Raw genomic sequence first — 8,365 nt, forward strand, 5'->3', positions numbered from 1 at the left:
AGATGGCCATGAATCCAAACGCTTAGTATATGGCTCTTTCCGGATTTGACATGGATAAATTGTAATTTAGCTATTCCTGCTGGGACCATTGCAAAGGTTACTTCCCATTTGCTACTGGGAATAATTCTGGAGTTACCGTCCTTGCACACAGACATCTTTCTCCGTCAGTTGCCTCAGTGGGTTGGAGCCCTGGATGTGGAATTGCTGACTCACCATAGTTCTGTGCTGGTGACACTTGCTCCTTTGAATAATGACATATTTGAACTGGAGAATAGTTGGAGGAAGCATAGTAATTTCTCTAGGAACACTAGGAACATTGCACTGTGCTGTGCCTGCGATTGCCAGGCACTGTTTTAGTTGACTTCATATATTATCTCATTTAATCCTTCCAAGAATCCTGAAATTACTCTTAAGAACTGTTGAATTGTTTTTGAGAATTTTGTATACATGTGCAAAGGAATATGATCATATATCCTCCAGCTCGCCCCTCGAGTTCCCTCTGTATCTCCCCAACACCGTCTCCTCCTAACTTCACGTGTTCATTTTCTGTATTTAAACCACTAAGTCCAATTAGTGCTGCCCAATGTGCATGGGTATGGGGCATGGAGCATGGGCCATCAGCCAGAGCCTATACTCTCAAGCAAGGATCATACTCCCTCCCTCTGGCAGTGATTAGGTGCTCACAGTTCCTCGGTGATGGGTAGAGCCTGTAGATCACCACTGACCAGGGAAGGAACTGGGCCAGCATCATCTTGTGCAAGTAGTCACAGCTGCTGTGAGTCCTATACGCACTAGCCATGCCTGTGCAGAAGAAAGCATGCCACAGACCCCTTCTCCATCCCCTGACGCTTAGAGCCTTTCTGCCTCCCATTCCAGGATGAAGAATTGCTTTTTCTAAGGCTCTTGGGATACAGCAGGACTGGTGGGTGAAGAAGCCAGGCTCAGAAGCCCTTTTCTCTGTCTTCAGATGCACCCATCCCCCTCGTCGTCCCACCCACACAGTGTTGTCTCTCTGCGCAGAGACAGGTATGCAAACAGTTGGTGTCACACTGCCTCACAAGTACTGATTTTACACATTTGTCCTCGGTTCAGCGAGCAGGTAGCAACATTTGTAATTAATGCAGTAAGTTTCAGTACAGATGTGTTAGATCAAGGTAATTTTGCAGACTCCTAAAAACTGCTGGCTTTCTTAAGGAAGCTAAATATTTCTTTTGCAATCTTAGTTATGCATCTATAAATAAAGCGCAGCTGTGGTATAGTGGGGTGAACACTGAATTTAGAATCCGAACTTGGGGAAACATGCTCCATGCATCCTCCTAAGGCTGCCGTGTGACTGAGGGAAGGCTTCTGCTCTCTCAGTGTCATTTGTTCATTCACAGGGTTGTGAGAACCAATGCACATGACTGTGAAATGCTAGCTCCCAGCACCTGATGTGGGATGGAAGCATAACCTGAAATTGTTCTTATGCTTTGGGAATATTTCCAGAAAGAGGCTTCAAACTGATAAACCCTGGCACACTTCAGACAGCTTGATTAAGGCTCAAACTCGGCTGTTCTCTGAGACCTCAAAAGCTATACCCTTGATAGATGCCAGGTGCCTTCATTGCCAAGGATGCCTCCTATGCCCGTGGAATAGAAAGGAGAAAGCTGGTGGGACCTGTCCTGGCACTGAAACTTTTTCATGTGTGTTTTATGCTACTTTGCACATACAGAGCCTTGCCACCAATAGACATCATCGATTGAACATTTTCTACACAAGTATCCCATTTAATTAGCTCCATAAGGCTGGTAGACCAGTACTCCTTTCGCGGTAAGACATTGAATGACTGATATGAAGGCTAGCAGGAAAGTTAGGCAGGGCCACACTGAGTAGGTAGGAAAGATGAAAGGGACTTCCTGACCTCCTGACTCTTTAGCCCAAGCCAAGCTCCAGGCTGTCTTTACCCATCAGCTAGGGGCTTTCCTTGGTAGAATTAGAACTTTGTGTTCATGGTCAGCTGCAGGCTTTGGATGGGAGGACCTGCCTTCTTGGGTACATAGCACATTAGATCTGGCCTGTGGGCCATGCTAAATGTTCCTTTTGAAGCATCAAGAGGGTAAGACTGGGCTTTCTGGACCACCACAGTCACTGTATCTGCCTTGAATGTTATAATTTTTATAGAGCTCCTAGGGAGCCTTTGCAGACAGCAAGATCCCACCCTCTTTCTGTGAGCCATGTCCCCCACTCACAGAGCTGTCACCCAGCTCTGCAGAGCGTCTGTGTCACAGGCACATAGTTCTGTCTCTGACACACTTCTGGGGCTGCTATCATTTTTTTTTTCTGTTTTAGCTGCCTCCCCAACCATCTTGCTGGCAATATAAGCTCCAAATGGCCTGGAACTCGTCTTTTATGGCCTCTGCCAGATTAAACATTTAGAGCATAATACAGTGGCTTCAACAACAATTGCACAGTCTTCCAACCAAGCAACATATTGATTTCAATTTAGACATTTACACACATTTTCAGGTCTTCAGAGAGACTCTGGATTTTAGATGTTCAGGGGTTCATAGCCCTGCCAGTTTCTCACTGGGACTTGGAGATCCTGGAGGTCCCAAGGTGGGGAACACGTTCACCTTCAGGGCCCTGGATTTTCTCTACAGCCTCCCTTCTGAGACACTGCAGAGTAAAGTAGGGGAGAGCCGTGAGAGGAAAAGGCTCAACTCACTGTCTCTTTGGTGAATGACACATGACATTGGGCAGGTCATTTCCTTTTTTAGTGCTCAGGCTTCTCACTGGTATTTGGGTAATGAGGACATTTAATTCACAGAGCAGATGTGACTACTAATGAATCATGTAGAAGATCCTCGGTGAAGTTTTAGTTGCTAAAATGAAGCAGCCTGCTAAAGTCCGAATTGCTTTTTTTTGGTTAAGCAACTAATCACGGCAGAATATTTCAGTCCCAAGCAGGATTTCTTCTCGCTCCAAACAGATATTTGTTCATCCTCCATGGAGGAGAATGGAACCTAGTGTTTTGCATTTGGGCAAAACTCATGACTGTGGTGGCAAGGAGTGATTATCAGCTTGACATGGGAGACGAAACTTGGGCGTGTCTGTGTGGGGTTTTCTGCTTTGAGTCAATAGAGAAGACCCTAACTGTGGGCAGCAGCATCCCAGCGGCTGGAGTCCTGGACCAAATAAGGGTGGAAAGGAGAGCAGAGCGCCAACATTCACTCCTTTCTGACTGCAGGCGCCATGTGACCAGCTGCCTCAGCTCCAGCTGCCATGACTTCACACCAGAATGGACTGCACCCTTGATGCACACCAACATAAGCCCTTCCTTCCTTAACCTCTTTCCATCACGTATTTTGATGCAGCAAAGAAAAGGTAATTAATGTAGGGACTGGCAATTGACAGCTTCATCTGTAACCCAATTGCTGGAATTTAGTCACAACAAGATCCCCGGAGCTTCCATGCATCCATTCTGCATTCATGTGCAGAGATCCTCAGGCTGTATCAGGCTCCACACTCAGTGCTGTGATGTCGTTGCAAGCACATCATCACTCACCTTTAAGGCACTCACCCCCAAAGGTGGAAGTGCCAATTTTCTTGTAGCACTCTGGCAAATGCTCTCAGAAAGCACCCAGGAGGAGGTAGGGAGAGCTGCTCTTATTCCCTCTACTGTCTCAGCGAACAGTTCAGAGCTGCTAGGGGCTGCAACTTAAATCCACTGGCTTAGGCACACCACAGGAGGCCATGTCTTGACTTGTTAAAAAAAAAAAAGTCATGTCAACATGTCAGCAGGGAGGACAGGCCAAGAGAGCAAGTATCCAGGTTCAGTGGAGTCAGCTTTCTGTCAGGTGATCTTCCAAAAGCCCAACCAGTTATCCTTCGGGAAGGCCTGAGCATTTTGCTGCCCCTCTGCTGAGCAGGAAGGGAGAGCAGTCATGACAGGCAAGCCGTGGTTGGTGCACCAGGCACACGATGAAATCTTTGAGGTTTTCTGGTATCATTTTATAAATAAATATGGGTGAAAAAGCTGGCTGAACAGAGAAGTCCTGTGGTTCGAGGGGGTGGGGTGGGAAGCATATATGCTTTGCTGGGCTGTGTAATGCTGATTGGCTCCTGAATGACAAGTAAAGATTTTAATATGGATAAGAGATGAGAGGGTCAACCTGACTTTGACGCTGCTGGGAACTGAAGTTTCCAGAACTAAAAAATGGCTACACCTGTGTTAAAGACTCTATAAGGCTGAATGACTGAACTTCCTGGTTGTGGAGAATTAAAATCACACAGAGCAGGGCCAAATTATCTGGGGCTGTTTCTAGTTTCCTTGAAAGCCATTGGTTTCCCCATCCTGTGTCTGAAATAATAGCCCTGTGACTATTACAGCTGTTGAAATATGAGGCTGGTGAGGTGGCTTGCTCAGTGGTTAAGAACACTGCTGTTCTTCAGAGAATTGGGGTTAGGTTTCTAGTACCCGTAACTGACATAACTGTCGGGGATTGGGCACCCTTTTCTGGGCTTTGCAGGCACTGCACACATGGGGTACATATACATACATGTAGGTAAGACACACGTACACAACACATAAAATAAAAATAAAAACTTTTAAAGATTTTTAGAATGTATTCTTATTCTTATTATTTATTCACTTTGTATCCCAGATGTAGCTCCCTCCCTCCAAGTCTCACTCTCCCTCCATCTTCCTCCCCTATCCTTCTCCCCTAGTCCACTGATAGGGGAAGTTCTCCTCCCCTACTGTCTAACTCTAGGCTATCAGGTCCCATCAGGACTGCCTGGATCCTCTTCCTTTGTGGGCTGGCTAGGTCTCCCTACCTGGAAGAAGTGATGAAGGAGCAGACAACTGAATTCATGTCAGAGACTGTCTCTTCTCCCCTTACTAGGGAACCCACATGGAGACTGAGCTGTCTATGGGCTACACCTGAGTAGGAAGTTGGTGCTCTCTCTATACATGGTCTCAGGGTGATGTATCAGTCTCGGTAGTTCCTTCTGGGTCCAGCTTTTTTGTTATTTTTGGTCTCCTTGTGGGGCTCTTGTTCCCTCTAGGTCCTTCTATCTCCCCCTTCACTTCTCCTTTGGCTGAGATCAAGTGTAGTATCTGTTCTTATCAGTTTAAAAATGTATCCTTAACAGATTCATAGCATCTGATAATCTAAGCTAAGAACATATTAGATAACAGTGTAAACCTATAGCAAAGTTTCTTTCTCTCTCTCTCTCTCTCTCTCTCTCTCTCTCTATATATATATATATATATATATATCTTTCTCTCTTTTGCTTTACTGGTTTCCTCTGGTACTCACTGATGTATTTGCTAAATTCCTTGGTTTCGATGTTCTTTGTTCTGCAGCTAAGAAATGGACACTTATATTTGATGTGAGGATAAAATGAGACCTGTGTCTGTTCATCAGTCCTGCTAAAAGGGAAGGGGCTGTGGAAATGACACAGAAGAACGTTCCCTCCAAGCAGAGAGGCTGCTCTGCCAGTGTAAAAGTGTGACAGGAAGGCTTGAGAGAACTGTAGGTGGTGTTATGCCAGAGTATTACATTGAGGAGACAATTCCAGGAGGTGTTGTAACTCTGAGGCATTACACTGACTACGATGCCCTGCCGTGAATATATAGCAGCAGTAAAAGGAGATTTTGTATTTCAGCACACTGCCAGGGGCCTCAAACTGCTGGAGAGTTTAGCTCTTAAGAAGGAGCCTCAATGCCTTTTTTTCTATTATGCGGTTTTGGCTTTTTTGTTAAAAATCAAGTGTCCACAGGTGTCTGGGTCCTCAATTTGATTCTATTGATAAACTAGTCTGTTTCTGTAAGAGCGCCATGCAGCTTTTTTTTTTTTTATTACTATTGTTCTATGGTACAACTTGAAATCAGGGATGGAGATACCTCTTTTAAAAATAAAAGATTTTTATTTAGGATTGTTTTTAACTATTTTGGATTTTTTGTTTTTCCATATGAAGTTAAGGATGGTTATTTCAAGGTCTATAAAGAATTGTGCTGGTATTTTGAAGGGAATTTCATGGAATCTGTAGATTGCTTTTGGTAAGAAGGCCATTTTTACTATGCTAATCCAACCTATCCATGAGCATGGAAGATCTTTCCATCTTCTGATATCTTCTTCAATTTCTTCCTTCAAAGACTGGAAGTTCTTGTCGTACAAGTCTTTTATTTTTTTGATTAGAGTTCTACCAAAATACTTGGTAGAACAAATGTTATTTGTGGCTATTGTGAAGAGTCTAACTGGATGTCTACATGTAGACATAAAACCAGAAGAGAAAGTGGGGAAGAGCCTTGAGCTTATTGGCATAGGAAACAACTTTCTGAACAGAACACCAACAGCTCAGATTGTAAGATCAACAATTAATAAGTGGGACCATGAAATTGAAAAGCTTCTCTAAGGCAAAGTACACTGTCAATAGAACAAAACGACAGCCTACAGATTGGGAAAAGATCTTCACCAACCCTACATCTGACAAAGCTCTAATACCTAAAAAACATAAAGAACTTAAAAAAAATACCAACAAACTTACAGAGCTAAACAGAAAATTCTCAACAGAGGAATAGTGACTGTCCGAAAAGCACTTAAAGCAATGCTCAACGTCCTTAGTCATCAGGGAAATACAAATCAAAACAATTCTGAGATTATATCTTATACCCGTCAGAATGGTTAAGATAAAAAACTCAAGTGACAGCATATGCTGGAGAGAAGTGGAGAAAGGGGAACCCTCCTCCTTTGTTGGTGGAAGTGCAAACTTCTACAACCACTCTGGAAATCAATCTGGCACTTTCTCAGAAAATGGGGAATAGTGCTACCTCAAGATTCAGCTATACAATTCCTGGGTATATACCCAAAAGATTCTCCACCATACAACAAGGACACTTGCTCAACTATGTTCATAGCAGCTTTATTCTTAATAGCCACAATCTGGAAATAATCTAGATGTCCACTAAACAGAGAATAGATAAAGAAGTTGTGGTATATTTACAAAATGGAATAATATTCATCTATTAAAAATGAGAAAATCATGAAATTTTGTAGGTAAATGGATGGAACTAGAAAAGAGCATCCTGAGTGAGGTAACTAAGATCAAGAAAGACACACATGGTATGTACTTACTTATAAATGGATTTTAGTCATATAGTACAGATTAACCATACTACAACTCACAGACCCAAAGAAGATAAGTAACAAGGAGGACCCAAGGGAGGAAGCTTAGCTCGCATTCAGAAGTAGAAATAGAATAGACAGCAGAAGTGGTTGAAGAGAGAGAACGGGGTCAGAGATGGAGCATGGAGAGAAATGAGGGTCAATATTGGACCTGGAGAAAGTGGGAGTGGGAAGACAGAGGGCTTACAGAGAGAAGAGAAAGCGTGGGCGGAGACTTCTCTGTGACAAGCTGGAGACCTACCACAGGACAGGCTCCTGAAAGGGTATGAGGGTGACTTGAGCTGAGACTCCTAGTTACAGTGGTCATGGAGGCTGAGGAGGCCACCCTCTAACTAGACACAACTCCTAGCAGCAGGAGAGGAACATCAACCCACCCACAAAAACTTTGACCCAAAAGTTACCCTGCTTACAAGATGTGCAGGGGCAAAAATAAAGCAGAAATAGAGGGACTGTCCAAGCAATGACTGGCACAACCTGAGACTCACCCATGGGAGACAGCTAACCCCTGATATTCTGCTATGCTTATAGATGGGCACCTACCACAGCTGTCCTTTGAGTGGCTCCACCTAGCACCTGATCGAAACAGATGCAGAGACCCACAACTAGTCATTGGGTGGAGCGCAGGGAGTCTTGTAGAAGAGTGCTGGAGAAAGATACTAGGACCCAGAGTGGACAGGAGCTCCACAAGAAGACCAACAGAGCCAACTAACCAGGGCCCAGGAGGGCCTGTGGAGACTGAACCACCAACAAAGGACCAGGCATGGACTGGACCTAGGTCCCCTACACAGATGTAGCCAATGGGCAGCTCAGTCCTTATATGGGTTCCCTAGTAAGGGGAATGGGGCCTGACTCTGACATGGATTCTGTTGCCTGCTTTTCCATCACTTTCCCCTGGCAGGGCTGCCTCACCAGGCCACAGGGGAAGAGGATGCATTCAGTCTTGATGCGACTTGATCTGCTGGGGTGGGTGGGTATGGAGATTCCCTTCTTTGAGGAGTAGGAGAGGGAGGATGGGGAAACAGGGAAGGAGGGTGAGACCAGGGGGAGAAGAGGGAGGGGACCATGACCGGGGATGTAAGATGAATAACTAAAAATTAATATAAAAAGGACCCTAGAAGTTAGGCTCTTCAGTTCTTTAAAAAATATTATTGTTATGTCTATTTTTTTGAGACAGGGTCATATATAATGCTCTATGT

The 8,365-nt window shown here is 44.4% G+C and overlaps 1 pseudogene; it reads left to right on the forward strand.

Annotated features, from left to right (window-relative positions):
* Positions 1–5,063: 5,063 nt before the first annotated feature.
* On the forward strand, positions 5,064–5,190 carry LOC129691551 (U2 spliceosomal RNA; annotated as a pseudogene).
* Positions 5,191–8,365: the final 3,175 nt, after the last annotated feature.

The sequence above is a fragment of the Psammomys obesus genome, unplaced genomic scaffold (assembly GCF_907164565.1).
Source record: "Psammomys obesus unplaced genomic scaffold, mPsaObe1.curated_primary_1811, whole genome shotgun sequence".
Taxonomy (NCBI): Eukaryota; Metazoa; Chordata; class Mammalia; order Rodentia; family Muridae; genus Psammomys; species Psammomys obesus.